Source organism: Felis catus, chromosome B1 (genome assembly GCF_018350175.1).
Source record: "Felis catus isolate Fca126 chromosome B1, F.catus_Fca126_mat1.0, whole genome shotgun sequence".
In the NCBI taxonomy this organism is placed as follows: domain Eukaryota; kingdom Metazoa; phylum Chordata; class Mammalia; order Carnivora; family Felidae; genus Felis; species Felis catus.
Genome location: NC_058371.1, coordinates 9,207,676 through 9,224,841, shown reverse-complemented (window position 1 = coordinate 9,224,841; position 17,166 = coordinate 9,207,676). Strand labels below are relative to the sequence as shown.

Sequence of the window (17,166 nt, the reverse complement as noted above, 5' to 3'; positions counted from 1 at the left end):
ACTGAGCAAATAAAGTATAAAAAGGCCAGAGTCAAGTAAGTAATGAAAGGCTTTTAGTACCAAGACACTGACTGGAGTCCATTAAGAAGAGGAAAGGAGGGGCGCCCCTGGGTGGCTTAGGAGGTTAAGCATCTGACTTCACCTCTGGTCATGAGCTCTAGTTTAGTGGGCCCAAGCCCCAAGTTGGGCTCTGGGCTGACAGCTCGGAGCCTGGGGCTTGCTTCAGATTCTGTGTCTCCCCTCCCTCCCTCCCTCCCTCCCTCCCTCCCTCCCTCTCTCTCTCTCTCTCTCTCTCTCTCTGTTCCTACCCCGCTCGCACTCTTTCTCTCTCTCAAAAGTAAATAAAGATTTAAAAAATTAAAAAAAAAAAAAAAAAAAAAAAAGAAGAAGAAGAAGAACCAAAAATGGATGCTTGGGTGGCTCAGTCAGTTAAGCATCTGACTTCGGCTCAGGTCATGAGCTCATGGTTAGTAGGTTTGAGCCCCGCATTGGGCTCTGTGCTGACCGCTCAGAGCCTGGAGCCTGCTTTGGATTCTCTGTCTCCCTCTCTGTCTGCCGCCCCTCCCCCACTTGTGCTCTGTCTCTCTCTCTCAAAAATAAACATACATTTAAAAAAATTTTTTAAAAAGAGGAAAGGAGCTTTGAGGTATATGGGTATGGTGAATAGCATATAGTATTTCAACTCAGTATGTAATTCTACAGGCATGAAGAAAACAGATGAACACAATTTTAAGAAAAAAATAAATGATCATCAATGCAGAAAGACCTAAGAGTTAATGATAATCTTTGCTTAAAATAAAAAAAATATTAAGCTGTAAGTTCTGCCATAGGCGTTAAGCAGAGTATGTTCACAGATGTGGATTTATATGTACAATAAAAGTAGATACACAATGTGTTCATAATAAGGTCACTTTCTATACCGAAACGAAAAACACACAGCTTAATCATGGACAGTATGTCCATGTTAAATGTTGATACGACCAGAGATGAGAATGAGAAGCAAAGAAATTAACAATAAAGCTAAAAGTAGTTGTAGAGATTAAAGCAACATAATTCAAAGGCAACATGATAAGCAATGACAGTCATTTTAATTACCAAACAGCAAAATGTAAGCAACAGCGCTGACTTCCAAGGTTCTCTGTCTGCCTAGCAACACATAAATCGTCCCCAAGTCCTCTTTGATCCACTAAATAAGATCTACATGAATAAATAAGGAATACTTCAATCGCTTCACTTTAAGAACTAAATCTACACAATATAGAGCCAACTGCCAAGACAAGTGGTCACACCAAGAGGGGACCTGGTATGGGAAGTTCTAACTGTATACTCCTCATAAGACAAAAACACACAACCTCAATGTAACGGTGATCTTGGTCTGCAAACACAGCACAAAATAAATCTTACAGCTTGTGCTTCCATCCACACTATGGCTCCTAAGTCCATCTTAGATTGAAAACAGAGACATCTTTAAGCATAATTTAAGTCTAATCAGACTAACTTCCCAGTATATGCAAGTTTATTGACTGTTTTTGTGCAAGCTCTCATTGGCAGTCCTATGTGACACTTGTGCCCTGGTGCAGTATCTATAAAGGGTGCCAAGTTCACATTCTTCTCGTGAGACACTATCATCTCCAATACTTTTGGAAAGAGGTACACTGAACACTCTGCTCCTGGAAAAAAGTTTACTTTTTGTACAGTTGAGCTAGACAAAGTGAGAGAGGACAGCTGAAGGCCATAAATGTACATACAACAGAGCCTTAGGTTATAGTCATGGAGTCCAAAAAGGTGGTGTTAAGAAACTTTACTAACATAAAACTTGCAAGTAGTGTCTTTGGACTGGTATCCACGGGAGCTCAGATTTACATGTGGAACCCTCCTATATCAGATTAAGCCTACAGGCATATCAATGGCCAAGTCTTCCAAGACTGGATGGCATTGGACAAGGAAGGAAAGCAATCATTTGCAAAGTACCTACTCTATGGTGGGCAGTACACAATCTGGTAAGTGCACAAAATCTCCTCCCATTTTCTTAACAGCCACCAAGGTAGACAGTAGTCCGTTTTATCAAGACAACAAGCTAAAGGAAGCTAACTTGCTCAGTGCCATATGCCAAGAAATAACTCAGTCCAGATTAGAGCTAGCCCTTTTATTCCTGATTCCATGTTCCTTCCAGTATCCATTCTCACTCAACAAAAAGCTGATTCCCCAGACTGACCTTGTGAAAAACCATTGATACCCCTCCAACCTTGAAGGCTAGTAGCAATCTGCACAATTGCACAGCATTCTTGTAGGCAATAAGGAGAAACAATGGCCCACAACCAAATATGGTTAAGAATGATTGTCAACATGGCAAGAAGGACCCAGTAGAAGCCCTGGAAACTGCCACTCTTGTTCAGTGACTGATTAGTAAACCAGGAGCAATACTGCATCCTAGGTGGTTATGAAAAGCTTAACAACATCCTCAGACTTAAATCATATATGTATTGTTATTACCAACATATTGGGGTTCTGTTTAGTGTTTTTTAAATGTTTATTTATCTTTGAGAGAGAGAGACGAGTGCAAGTGGGAGAGGGCACAGAGAGAAGGGTCAAAGAATCCAAAGCAGGCTCCAGGCTTTGAGCTGTCAGTAAAGAGCCCAATGTGTGGCTCAAATTCACTAACGGTGAGATCACGACCTGAACCGAAGTCAGACACTTAACCAACTGAGCCACCCAGAAACCCTCCAATATATTGTTTTTGATTTTACTCTACTGTTCCCTTAATCAGCCAGATGGGAGGTAGAGGATGAGAGAGAACTACAGAAACTTAACCAAGTGGAAATCCTTATCCCAGCTGTTACACTGCAAGTGATACATTTGCTGAAATCAACTAACACAAGCTCTGGAACTCAGTATGTGGTTATTGACCTGATGTATACAGTCTCTTCAGTCCTCAAAGAGCAGATCATTTCTCCATGGAAATGGAAGCAGTACACATCCAGTCTTGCCTCAGTATTAACGTTAACTGTTCAAAACATACGGTCTGAGGACTTGAGATCTTATTACACAAAACACAGACTCAGTATATGGTAATTAGACCAGGGTATAGTGTCAAATGCTCTAGAAAGTGGTAATGAAGACCTACAAATACTCAGAGCCCTTAAATATTTAAGTTTTCAGGGGCTCAGCAGTCCAGGACATTTTATGATAGCAACCCCAACATAAAAAGTTGGTAGAGCATGAATCCCTTACTACAAAATAAAAGTTCCAGAACGTGATGGGCCCCTTAAGATTTTAAAAGCAGCCTATGTCGCTCTTGCAAATACTATGGACTCATTTATTGGATGTGCAAAAGGGATGCTCAAAACACTTGGTTTCAAGTGGGGCCCAGAGCAAGAGTTGTGGTCAGGTCTAGATTATGCTCCAAAATCCCTAGCATTCGAGCTGCAGGACATGGGGAAGCCAACGCAACTTTAATTATCTACTAGTAGTAGCCAAAGATGCACTGAGAAGTGCCTGGTGAGCCACCATAGGAGAGTCACTGTATAGACCCCTCAGATTCTGGAGAAATGCCGTGTAATTTGCAGCAGAGAAATAAACCTGTGGCAAGTAGTTCCCAATAGGCCACTGGGCCCGTGGTCAGTGGATATCTGACCATGGAACATTCAGTCCAACCAAGTCAGAGCTGTCCATCACGAGGTAAGTACCCTCATTATCTCCAAGCCTTAAGATCAGTTAGCACAAATCCTCCGTGTAATGGAAATGGTATGCCGGTAATCAAGCCCAAGTGGATCCAAGTGTCTCAACTAAGCTTTGGGTCTCAGATTCAGAGAGCCTCCAGGCCTCCTAACTCTTGGAGCAACCCCTCTTTCTCAACCTCTAGCATTGAAGAGGCTCCTTGTAAACAGCACATAAAAGGAAGAAAAACCCAGATCTGCTTCAAACATAGCTTAATGTGATTGAGTGTGCTGTAAGCACATGTCGCTCATATGTCGCTACTACAGAGCTATTTAGAGGTGGTGTTAAAGGTAGTTGTGAAGGTTTAATGCTATATGCACTAAGCTCTTTGTAGTGAGGGTAAATTAGTCTGAGATAAGTTTGTACATGAAGTCCTAGGCAGGGACAAAGGTCTTGGCTCTGTGATCATGGTTCTCAAGAGATCAAGATTAATATGGGAAACAAGGAGACTTGGGGAATTATGCAAATAGGCATTTGGGGTGAACTATGAAATGTGAGGTTATTTGTGTCTCAGGTCAATGTCTGCCAGAAAAGATCTTCCACAGAGGAGGTATTCAGTCAGCATCCTAGTTAACAAGATCATTTGGCACTTTGAGACACCTTCTGTCCCCAGCCACCCCAATACTTACATGATGGGCTAGGACAGAGACTATGCAGGCACACAACAGCACAGGCTCCTTCTCACCAAGGCTGTGCGTATGCTCACTCCTGACTGAGCAATTTGCCTGTCATCAGCACCGATTTCACTGGTGGTAGTAATTGACTGGAGTGTTGTGAGTGTTTCGAACTGTTACTACCTACTGGGGCAAGTAATCTGAAACGTGGTAAGTTCCTGGGCATCTCTTGGTAGCTCCGTGCCTATTGACCCAAGTGAATGGGAGATGATAGCACTCAGCCCTGATAAGAGACTGAGCCCTCCAGAGATGAAACCCTGCCCCTCCACTGCCATTAGCAGGGTGAAATGTTGGCCAAGAATGAGGGAAACCTAACATGGATGATGGAAAAGGAAGGTCAGTATTAACTATAGCCCCTGAACCAGAGGCAGCAGTGGGCACTCAGATTTGTTCCACTTACTAGATCTAAGTAATCTTTTTATGAACCTCTCGCTGATTACCACCATGCAGAGCTGGTGACCGAAAAGATGGATCTGAGCAGCACAAAGGGCAAACACAACACAGAAGATGCTTCCGTTGCCCCTCCCTTATTTCCTTGGCCCAGCTCTAATTTCAGAGATGCCAGATCAGGCAATTTCATGCAAATTGACCCTTACACTGACAGCATTCCACCTCAATGGCCTTTCCAAGTCCCTCTGGCCCTAAGCTAGTGCATTACAGAAGCGAGGGGTGGTCAAAGTACCAGGCAATCCACAGCCAACCAAGGATGGGAGCTGGTGTTTAAGGCTGCAGCCCACAGACCCATCTGGGAAGGCTTGTGTGTATTTCTCCGATGTCCCTGCAGAATTCAACTCTGCAGCAATGACACGGACAATATATTGTCTTTCCATCATGTTTCTGTTTCATTACTCCTACTTGGAGTGAAGTCTCAAGCACACCGCCACAAACTCAGACTCACTCTCCGAGATGCAACCCAGAGACCTACATTTTATATAAACTTGCTAGACATTAAAAATGATTCATATATACTGATTTATAATACTAGTATTATTGAATTCATACTGGATACGTGGGTATTATGTGCGCACATTAGCATATGTAAATAAGATTATTCCTGAAAGAGCTGGGGTTTAATTAACAGATTAAATTTTATACTGAAATACATCTGTCCATTAAAAGTCTTAAAGTATACAATTATCCATCTGCTGAGCTGACATTTTTCAGCCTGACATTTAATATTGTCGCAAACAGGCAAACAGTTCTACTGAGCCTTGCGCAGTGTTTCGGAGGCAGTGTCTCCAGGCAGAAACTTTTTAATTAAGGTTTGATTTAATGAAAATTATGATTCACAAAAACAACTGCTTCAGGCAATATCAAGTATCCAGACTGGAAATAAATGCATCAACTTGTAATCCGAGAGCTTTCAATCACCTCTAAGTTTGTGTAACAGTCAAGCACGAGGGTCAGACCTCCACCACTACTGATTTCCTTGCGTCTACTACCTCGTATCACTTGTAAACAAGCTAATTTCCCTTTCTGGGAGTGAGGGGTGCTTTTCATTCTTGTTATACTGTTTTCAATTTCAGACTCCCCACAGTGACTTACACACAGTAATGACGAAGGGAATACTGGCTAACATTCTGTGAGCGCACAGTATTGTAATCGCTGATATTTCACACCTATGTTCCCCTATGTAATTTTCATAGGACCTCTATGAAATAAAGTTATCACCCCACTTTCTAAATGAGCAAATTATCATATAGGGATAGGAAATGAATGTATCCAATACCATGCCCAATGGTAGCAAGGATAAACCACCCAGCAGTCTACCTCCTAACTATTCATTCCTAACAACTAGACAGTTGTGGCTAAAAAATATTCCAATATTTTAGGTAGGTGATTCTTCACATCTCAAGGCTCATAGAAGTATAGTTTTCATCTCTGCAATTTTTTTTTTATTTTCCCCTTTCTCCTTGCCAAACTACTTTAGAACCTTCACGATTAATATTGGCAGGGTTTTTTTCTTTTAGTTTTAAAAGCAATTTCACCCTTATACTCCTCTAATAGCATTGCATACCTTTACACCTCAAATATTAAGAAGAGACTTCATTTTCCCTCTAAATTAAGAAAGTCATTAAACACTTAGGTCAAAACACCAATCCTCATTACACCGCTCAATAAAATTCCCTTTATTGACACTGTATTTTAACTGCCAACTCACATTCCATTAAACCTGTTTGTATTTAAAACCATAAATATTATCACGGTGTTCACTAAGTTCTTTTGATATGCTCTTTTTGGCTGTACTCACGTAATAGACTGTAGGTCTTTTCTATATATTTAGAGAAATATGCCAATAAGAAATAAGGTTCTCCTGAAATTACAAGACACAATTAAGCAAAATCATCTGTGGAGTTTAATAATTACTTGAAGAAGGAATTGATGCATGAGGCAATGTCTTAGAAGCTGAATAAGCTGATATGTGAAGAGATATAAAAGTAATAATACAGGCAAAAGCTCTAAACACCATTAAGAAGAGAATTATTTGTCATCCTTGGCTCTCTTACTCCATGTGGGAAGAGTGCAATACTGCTAAGTGCCAAAAACATTCTCCCCTCTTTCTGTGGTTCTAGATCCTGCTGCCCTGGAAACGTAACCCCCTGATAGGACAGCTTTGCTACTTATGTAATAGGTACCGACTCCCCATGAATATACTTCATCTCATTAAACTTTTTCAGGTTCTCTATGAATCACTGTTACTACTGACTGCCATCTACATAGAACTAGTTCAGTCATAACGCTTGACATAGTAGGAAGTAAGTCAACTTATACGTCTGCTAATTCTAATGGGGGACACCACTTTTAACCAGTTCTCAGAATGAAGACTTCAGTGCATCCAAGTCAACTCTCCCTATTAGGGCTCAGACAGGGGGGTCAGACAGCAGTGAACGTGAAAAACACAGACTGCAGAAAGTATCAGGGACTCTAAGCCAGTATCGACATAAAACACCTGGAAATCCAGACACGTCTACCAAACACACGGAACACAGACCAACAGAATCAAAACTACCATAAACGATTGTTTTCCCTAGGGGGTAACTAAGATGAAACCAATTGTATCCCTCTGCAAATGTAAACAATGATTCAAAACAGAAAAATTGAATCATTATGTACCAATTTATGAAAGGACAGAAAACAAAGACCTATTTAAACGTTCAATGCAAAGAGATACAGGAACAGTTCTACTGAAATCTCAAGAAATGTTTAAGCCCAGGCACAGAGCCAGGATACAACAGAGGGGTGTCTGTGGGAGTCAAGGAATTTTAGGAGAGAATAAAATTACCTTCAGAATTTTTTTTTCAAAACTCACCAAGGATAATTACTCATCTGTTTGTGTTCTAATCTTTAATTTAGTAACCATGCATAAGTGTATTTACACATCTGTTTAAGTCCTAAGTTGAATTTTAACTAGTTTTGATTTTAGAGAATTACAAAAATAAAGGAGATAGAAAACTTTGCCTGTGATGTTGGCACTGCTGAGTACATATACTAACCTACACAGTGATTAAACTGTACATGACTAAATAGAGACATGTGAATACATAAATCGTATGTATTCATACAGTGGAAGAAGAATATGTATAAGAGAACATGTGTAATACATGTTTAATACATGTATTAATAGGTGTAAAACAGATTTAATTCACAAAACCTTTATGCTGAGCAACTGAAGCCAATCACAAAAGAGCACCTACTGTATGAGTCATTTTATATGGATGTTCTCACAGACAAAACTCATCTATGGTGCTATAAAGCCCAACAATGGTTGCTTCTTGGAGGAACAAAGACAGTCCTGAATGAGCAATGTGAAAATAGCCTGTGTTTTGACCAGGATGTGAAATAAGGAGGTGTATACACGTTTGACAAAACTCATCTGACTATGTTCTTAAAATATGAAGACTTCACTCTGTGTCAATTATTTCTAGATTTGAAAACATGTGAAAATTGATATTTGTGTAATTCACTGTATGTAAACTCCAATTTTTAAGAAATGAAACAACAGGAAGACATTAGAAATATCTATTTTTCGTTTGAATTGTGACTGTAGATTACCAAAAATATCTTACCAACTTTTACTCACAGCATATTTCACGTGTCTGCATATGTCAAAGAGACTATGGTGGCAGGAATAGTCAAAAGCAACGTTTCCAAAGATCATGACTCAAAACATTCTCATTTATTAAATCCTTTCTCATATGTAAAACCATTACTTCAGTTTTTCACATTGAACTTAAATGGCAGGCCCAATATATAGACAACTCACAAGAACAGATACTGTTCTTGATGTGATCATTATACAAAGGTTTAAATTGTCACTGAAGGGAAGATCTATGATATGTTCCTTTGATTCATAACCATTCTTCCTTTTTTGGTTTTCCCATTATATTTTTTATTTAACCTTACAAATGTATGTGTCACTTTTCTAGGAGGAAGGTGGTGGCAAGGTTATTAGACTGTTGGATGGATTTAATGTGAGCCTCTAGGAAATGTGAACCCCGTGCGTTTAACAATCTTCACCTTGAATGAATTGCTTGTTACATACAGATAACTCCAAGTATAATCTCTGGCTGTTAAATGTCTATTATCCCACTGGACTATTTCATAAATTAGGATTCTCTGAGCTTAAATTTCAGAAATTTAAATGAATTTCAACAGACAATTCATAATGTTTCATAAAATTATGTTTGACAAACATTGAAACATACAAATTCTAATGGAATTATTCAACATTGATTACTATTTACAGGAGTAATTATTTGGCCTTTTATAACCATGAAGAACAAAGGGAAAGTTGATTGTTGACTGTATGTTATGGAGAAAAACATCTATCGAAGGCATTACATCAGTAGCATCCTCAATGTCAGTGTTTCAATCCCAGAAATATACCTTTAAGTGTTTGCCTTAAATTCAAAATTACCAAACTTATTAAATTTACCACTCTTACTGTATTTACTGGGGGTTTTTTTTTGACAGAGAAGTTTCAAAGGTTTTTTTTTTTCCAAAGGCATGTTTGATTCATCTTTCATGTCAAATTTGCTGTGGACATACAATTTCCTGCATGAAAACTTTAGTCATCTTTAAATCCTGTATATAGCGAAGTTGAGCATGAAAGATGCACTAGAGAAATCACAGGTGTATTGTTACATACTAGTTATGACTGTTTTGAAAATGTCACCATCATTTCTGTAGTAAGCATCCTATTTTAGGATGGCTGCTTTGCATACCAAGCGCGGACAGAGAACTCAACATCTTGAAATAAGAAGGGATATTTTCCTTAAAAGTTTCTCAACACTTTAACTCCTTTATACACTCATGTATTTGTATTAATCTGTCTTTAACTTCGTCTATGTAACATTTTGGCAGAAGAAATTAAGAATAGGTCTGTGTGACATAATGCATGCTGGCGTGAAAGGTTTAGATTCCCTTTAGAAAAGGCAACCCTCTAAACGAAGTCATCTTCATACAGGACAGACAGCAGCAGAATTTAAGGGAAGCTCAGGAGAGCAAGGCTCTGTGACTCCGTGGACTTTGTCTACCAGCAATGCAAATGATTTACCAGCAACACGGTCCACCCTCCCAGAGTATATCACTTCACCAGACTTCCTTCTGTATGGGGCAATAGAAAGCTTTCTGCTTGGCCCCGAATTAACAGTTCTAGCACGCAGTATTTTGTAATACCTGCAAATCTATCACAAGACATCAAGATTGCCAGGGACTCCTGTAGGGAAAGTCACTCGAAACATGAATTTACTGGTTTCCGTAAATGAGGGTCTACAGAAGTGTGGAAGTGGTTTCCATTTCCACACAACAGCAGCACGTAGGTAAAAGAGCCCAGGCACCATGATGACGAGATGAGGGCTCTTACCAGGAGCTGTGTCAACTCATAAAGACCCTGGAACCCTCGGTCTGTTTTCTATTAGTATAGTCAACTTAATTCCTATTATCCAACTTCAGAGGGGTATTGTTAGGAGATTAAGTCCAACGACAGAGATAGAAGCATATTTTCTTCATTGTAAACATCATGCAAATATTTGAACTGTACTGGGTCACTGAAAAATTTGATTCCACTTCTATTTGTTTCCATTTTGGCTCATTCCTCATTTTCTCATCTGGGAGGGGAAAGCAAAGTCCATCCTCTCCTGTAGCTCTCAAGTTCAAGGATATTAAGTGGCATGTGCTGGAGAAGAGAAACTTTCAGGGAATAAGAAACCTACAATCTCTTCCTTTTGTTTCTAAAAAGAGAAGGAATGGCTCAAACAATTTAAGTATTAAGAAAAAACAGTTCCTAAATCCTATCAGGGTGCATTTATACTGTATTCATATGGTCATTTAAATATAAAGTTATAGGCTTTTTAGGTCCAACTCAGAGTCCAAAGGTGGTGACAAGGGGCTCGGGGGGGACTGGAGATGTTTAAAGGTACAGCTTCCAACCAGTAAATGAAGAAGTTCTGGGGATTTAACACTCAGCATGGTATTTGCCATCAACAACACTGTATTATAAACCTCCAAGTTGCTAAGAGACTTCATTTTTTTCACCACAACAAAGAAATTATTATGTGAGGTGACAGAGGAATTAGCTAATGCTATGGTAGTATCATATCACAGTGTATGAATATATCAAAACAATACATTGTACACCTTAAACTTCTCTAGTGTTCTATGTCAACTGTGTCTCAAATAAATACTGTGAGGCTTTCATTAACATCAGGCTCAAACATCTCTTTCATGTCCCAAAACCCAAAACCTAACATTCAGCCCCCTCCGTTGAAAGGTATTCTTCAGAATGAAAGCATAAATTACTTTCAGGCTGCTATAAAACAGCAAGTCCTAAAAATCATCTAATACCTTAGGCAGCGTTGAGATTTCAAAATTTGCTTCAGCAGTGACTCTAGTTACCTCTTAGGACAATTACGCTCACCTTTAGGTCATAGCCTGAGAGAGCACATTTCAGGCTTACAACAATAGCAAAAACACCAATCAGTACAACACAGCATTCAAAATTGTATACACAAAACACATACACACAGGCTGTCTTTGCTTGGCTTGGCTCTCACGTGCTTGGTTTCATTTCCAAGGGTTTTGGTTAAATAACACCAGCACCTAACAACATTTCAAGTTTCAGTTCCCACATTCCCATAGTAATGATGAGTAATTTCATTAAGTACCCACTTAGCAGCTAGCCCTCCAATCTACAAATCCTGATGTAAATTAGAGATGTTCATGAAGGTCAGTGCCCTATCCCAACTAGTTCAACGTTTGCTAGCAATCCATCACCATGCTTCTTTTATTCAGTTTTCAGACAGGATATCTTGTAGTCGTGTTCTCTCTTTGTCTCCCAGTGATAACCCTAAGTAACAGTTCTACACAAGTGGACAATTCCAAGAGGAAGAGGCTGATAAAGAGGGAAGTACAGTCAAGAAACACATAGGAACGCTGCGAGTTAGAATGAAATCTAAGTGGAGATCCAGAACAAGTTGGCTGTGGGAAATTGTCATGGCTGTTGGTTCAGAGACTCTTGATATAGAGCCAGAGAAATGTAGTGAAGGTGAATTTAGGGACAAAAATGAGGAAAAGATGATGACGTCCCCAAGGAAGACAAGTGGATAAAATAGTCATACTCGAGGAATTCAGTAGTGTTCCACAATATTGGAGGCACAAAGGATGAAATGTTGAAAACTGATTCCAACTGAGAAATAAGCCTGACAGTTAGTGTAGGCATAGAAAACACAAGTACCCTTCAGAAAGGTCCTTGCCAAAGAGTCAGCTGTCCCATACAACCTTAAATGCAGCAACCAAATATTCCCTTCCAATGGCAATGCTGACTCTGAGTCAGCCAGATGGAGGATACACAGGAAACATAAGTAGGACCCAGAAAAGGAGGCAGGCACTGGGACCTGAGATTTCTCCGCCCCACACTCACCTAAGATTTCACCAACTCCTCTGTGTGAAGAGACGAAGGTCACCATCAGAGTAACATTCAGTTTTCATTTTAGTTTGGTAGCTAAAATAAGAACAGAACCAGAAACAAAAACCATTAATGCTCCGTTTTTTCAATGGGTCAAGTTACAGTGAACTAAAAAGATGTTTTGCTACTCATCATTTTCTTGCCCATTTATAAGTAACAGTACTGGAGGATTTCTTCTTTAGATCAAAGTTGATAAAGATCATGGGAAAATCTTAACTTTTCCCCTTAATTAATAAGATCAGTTCTCACTTTGCCTAACTTTCATGGTTCTAGAGTACCATTCAGAACAACGCACATATCTGTGCATGCACGTGCCCAGGTGGGGAGCAAGGGCGTGGGAGCATATTCTCAAGAATAATGAAAACCTTGAAGGAAGACTAGATCAAGATATTTCTGACATATACAAATATTCGTGTCTGTTTTGTTCCAATTTGTTAATTTCCATAGCACGTGGTAGACAAACCACGATTAACATAGGTTTCTTCTGTAAAGTTCATGTCTCTGCTTTCCTATCCTTCAAGGTGACATCTCCACCACCAAAGATGGATTTAACAAGAAGCTTATTTTTAGCTCTCCATATGGTTAACTTAAGGCTGCTCTAGCTATTACAAGGCACATTAGTTCCTTGCCAGGATGTTTTTATCATGCAAGCAGGCTTCAGGCGTAGCACACTCCATGATTTTAATGTTAAATACCTTTCTTTGCCTTCTAAAAATCTCTTTTCTTCAGCTCCTCATTTTCCTACCATCCTATCTGTTGCAGGAGAGTGTGTTATTTTTATACTTGCTATTTTCAATCAAAAACGTTTCTGTGGTATTTTAACATTTCTATTTACAAAATACGATTATGTTTTAAATCGCTCCATAAAATCGCAAGCGCTAACAACTTTGGCACACCTTCTACATTTAACCTGAGTATTGTGTTCACATGTAGAAGCAGGTCTATAGTCTTTTGCATTGAGAAACTTATCCTGTTAATCCCAAAGTTTTCCTAGTGCAGCTTTCCTAACGGGTTTTATACTTCTCATGCTTCCTAGATTGTATTTCGATCTTTTATATTTTCTCTACAAAACAATGACACTTCATTTTGTAATCAATTTTACATTGTCATCAATAAAGTATTTATGCTAGATAACTTCCGTTTTTTGATAAAAAGCTTCTAATGTCATCTACTACTGATATATATATATAAATCCTATAATGTACCCTATAGGGAATTTCGTTTACTTTATAAAGCCTTTGTTGTTCCTTGCTTGTGCTAGCATTAAAAGCTAAATGACAATAAGATACTGCTCAGAGTTATTATGATTTTATGAACAATCTAAGGAAACCAAAATTGTGATACATAACTCAGTTCAGCAAAAGGTGGTCCTCTAAATTGTTCTGGGCACATTTCAGGCTAAGTTTTCAACTTTAGACAGAAACATCAGATCCATCTATAACTCTTTCTGAAACCTATTATCAAATGAGAAAAAATTTCCTAGCGGACTCCGTTATCTTACGACAGGGCTTTGACACTTGGATCAACTAATAATTGTAGCTGTTTCACATAAAAGGTCAGTTTTGACAAATGGCCTCTTGCACATGGTAAAAACACTCTTTCACTGTCAGGCTATGGTTTTATTCAGTAAATGCACTTGTACAATGAAAACCATCTTTGGATGGACCATGGTATATGCACAGGGCATTTGGAGAAAAACGTAAAGCTACATCTTTGTCTTAAATTATCTTCCTAAAGACAAAAGGAAATACAACTTAGTCTAAGAAGACATAAATAACAGTTACATGAATTATGAATAAGTCACCGTAGCTATGTAAGAATAAGCCCCTGGTACCAATCGAAAGTACATGAAGGTAAGAGACCTGATACAATGAGGCAGCGTGTTTATTATATGGTAAATAATGGGTAGTAAAAGTCACAAGCAAACAAAAAATCTCAAGTAGTGACCTTCGTAAAAGCTTGGTTCAATGGGCAAATTCACCTGTATGGAGAAACAAACATTGTATATAGACATGTTCTCTAGTCTGTGCACATTTCTAGTCATTCATTGTTAATTTTTAGAAAATTATCCCTTTCATTAGAATTAGTTCAAGTACCTTTAGGACTTTTCATGTAACAATGTAGTAACAGGTACCTTACACAAGAATTTCTGTTGTGTCACATACAAGAGGAGCTAAGTCACCATTTAATTGTCTGAGAAGTTTGAGTCTTTATTCTATGACCAAGAAAATCCATCAAAGTAAGTGTTTATTTCAATGTCTATTGTGTGCTTAGCATGGTTGCATCATACAGGGAATAGGGAAGAAAAATAATTGTGTCCATGCAAGTTAGTACGATAAGACGCAGTGTTACAATAAGGGTTAAAAAAAACTGTGCCCAACAACTCAATAATTAAAAGGAGAGGAAGGTAAATGGGTAGGGGATAGGATGGAGTCCACCTAGCCTAGGATATTGGTTTTCCTTTTTGCATCACAATTTAGTAACACTTGGACAGTTAACAGGAGTGCTTGCTGCAAACCATGAACAAGAGGGGGATGAAATTATGGGCAGTAGATCTACCTCTTACAGTGAGAGCAAAATACAGAGGAGGGAGGGAAACAGAGCATGAGTGGGTGAGAGAGGCCCAAGAACGTAAGGGGGGGAGGGAGGAATGGGGAGAAGGAGTGATAGGCAAAATGTAAAATTAAGATAGGCAAAATGTAAAATGTAAAATGTAAAATTGCCTAGAAATCTAGACAAGTACATAGACAAAAGGGTATATGTTTGCCCTTTTTGTTGCTCTTATTTTTAGAAGGCAGCGATAACATGAAATGTCATTTGAGACCTTCTCATCTAGTAACCAAGTGCTGAAACCACTGCCTTACTTATTTTCAGACTGTGATTTTAGGTAAGCCTTGGCATGGATAGAGTGGATGAATGAATGCTGCAGGGAAAGTAAGCATTTGACAATTCACAATATTACAACAGTTACCGAGGGAGAATTCAAGACTCAGAATTAAAAAAAAAATAGTAATAATACGCATTATCATAGCAACAAGAGTTGTAGCCACTAAGATGACCAAGAACGAGGATTAAAGATAAAACTGAAGAAATACTGTAGTTGAAACCAGTTAATGAGAAATAAAAGAAATATTAAGGAAAGACTAGCACAATAGGTTGCTACAAAAATCAAGGAGGAGGCATTTTTATGGCTGGTCTCACTGTATCAGATGTCAAAATGAAGTCAAGAAAAATGAGGCTAAGTCGATGAAAATAAAAATAGGAATTTGAAAGTTATATAGTTTCTGCAGAATTCTGGAGGGCAAGGGGTGAGGGGCATGAGAAAGAAATTTAAGAGTTACCCATGAAAATGCAGGGAAGGGAGCAGCCAGACTGGATGGCAGTTCCAACTACAAAGTTATGTTGGCTCAGTTCAGATCCCAAGGTTTCACCTCCCCACTTGCTGCTTATGTAATATGGACAATTTAGTCAGCCTGTTTTCCTCATCTGAGAAGATGAGATAAATATCACATCTATTTCATAAGGCTGTTATGAGAATTAACTAGCACAGGAAATACACTAAAGCATGTCTTGGCAATTTGTCATTGCAGTATTACATTGATAGGTTGCTTCTACTAGGAGGAATCAAAATGAAGGAAAAGAATGTGCCAGAAAAGAAGGGGTCATGTTCTAGGAACAAAAACCTTGAGGTTGCCCGATATTATTACATTGGATTTCTGGAGTCTTTGGACCAGACCTAATTAAAATTGGAAGTTTTCATAGATTTCTCATCTTGTACTTCAAGTTTTTGCCATCAATAAATAAATATTGAAGATGTAGGATTTAGGATAAAAATTTTTAATTTTCCACATTAAAAAAAACCTTATCAAGGGGCGCCTGGGTGGCTCAGTTGGTTAAGCAGCCCACTTCGGCTCAGGTCACGATCTCGTGGTCCGTGAGTTCGAGCCCCGCGTCAGGCTCTGTGCTGACAGCTCAGAGCCTGGAGCCTGTTTCAGATTCTGTCTCCCTCTCTCTGACCTTCCCCCGTTTATGCTCTGTCTCTCCATCTCAAAAATAAATAAACGTTAAAAAAAAATTTAAAAAACAAACAAAAAAAGAATGCTTAAAAAAAAACCTTATCAAGTAAGTACATCTGGGACTTGTCATTGGCATTACAACAATTGTTTGACTTCTTGTAGTTCATTAAGAGCTTTACAAAATGATTTTATCGTATTGCCTTTCTCAATCAGCTGTGCAACAAAGTAGACTACCCATAATCCTTTTTTTGTAACCTAAGAAATAATGGGAAAGATGAAACAATAAAGTTAATTGACAAGATGACATTTTCTCTTCTAAAATCAGTAACAGTGGAAGAGTCTCCAATGGATTTAGGAATATCATAGCTTTGGCACAAAATGTCACGATCATTTGTTGAAGTATTTTTCTTTATTTCTTATTTTATATTTAATGGCACATTAGATCTTCCTAAAACTTGCATGTTTCTCACTTATGCACACTGCTTGGTTTCTTCAACAGTTGAGCGACTCCAAGTTACTCATCCCAATATGGGCGAATTTCCATTAAAATGGCTCCATGCAAAGAAAGGACCTCCACCTTATCAGATTTTATATTATGTGGTTGTTTAGGCTGAACAAAGTGACCAAAAGCTGACTCAAAGTTAAAACAGTCAAGATATATAGGCTTGTTCTTTAAATAGTCTTTTGGAAAATGTTTAATTGTAAGGCAAAACAACTGAGGAGCTTACAAATACATTGCTTAGATTTTAGATGTGCAGGCAACAGGACCCATGCTCTTATACTGGACTGAAGT

General features: G+C 38.6%; 1 long non-coding RNA gene across 1 annotated transcript in view; it reads right to left on the bottom strand.

Moving 5' to 3' along the window:
- Nucleotides 1-17,166, bottom strand: part of LOC123384749 — an 88,253-nt gene that overhangs the window by 44,579 nt on the left and 26,508 nt on the right. The window contains exon 2 of the long non-coding RNA XR_006596247.1: nucleotides 12,313-12,393. This is a non-coding gene — a long non-coding RNA (uncharacterized LOC123384749). The remainder of the gene's footprint in view (nucleotides 1-12,312; nucleotides 12,394-17,166) is intronic.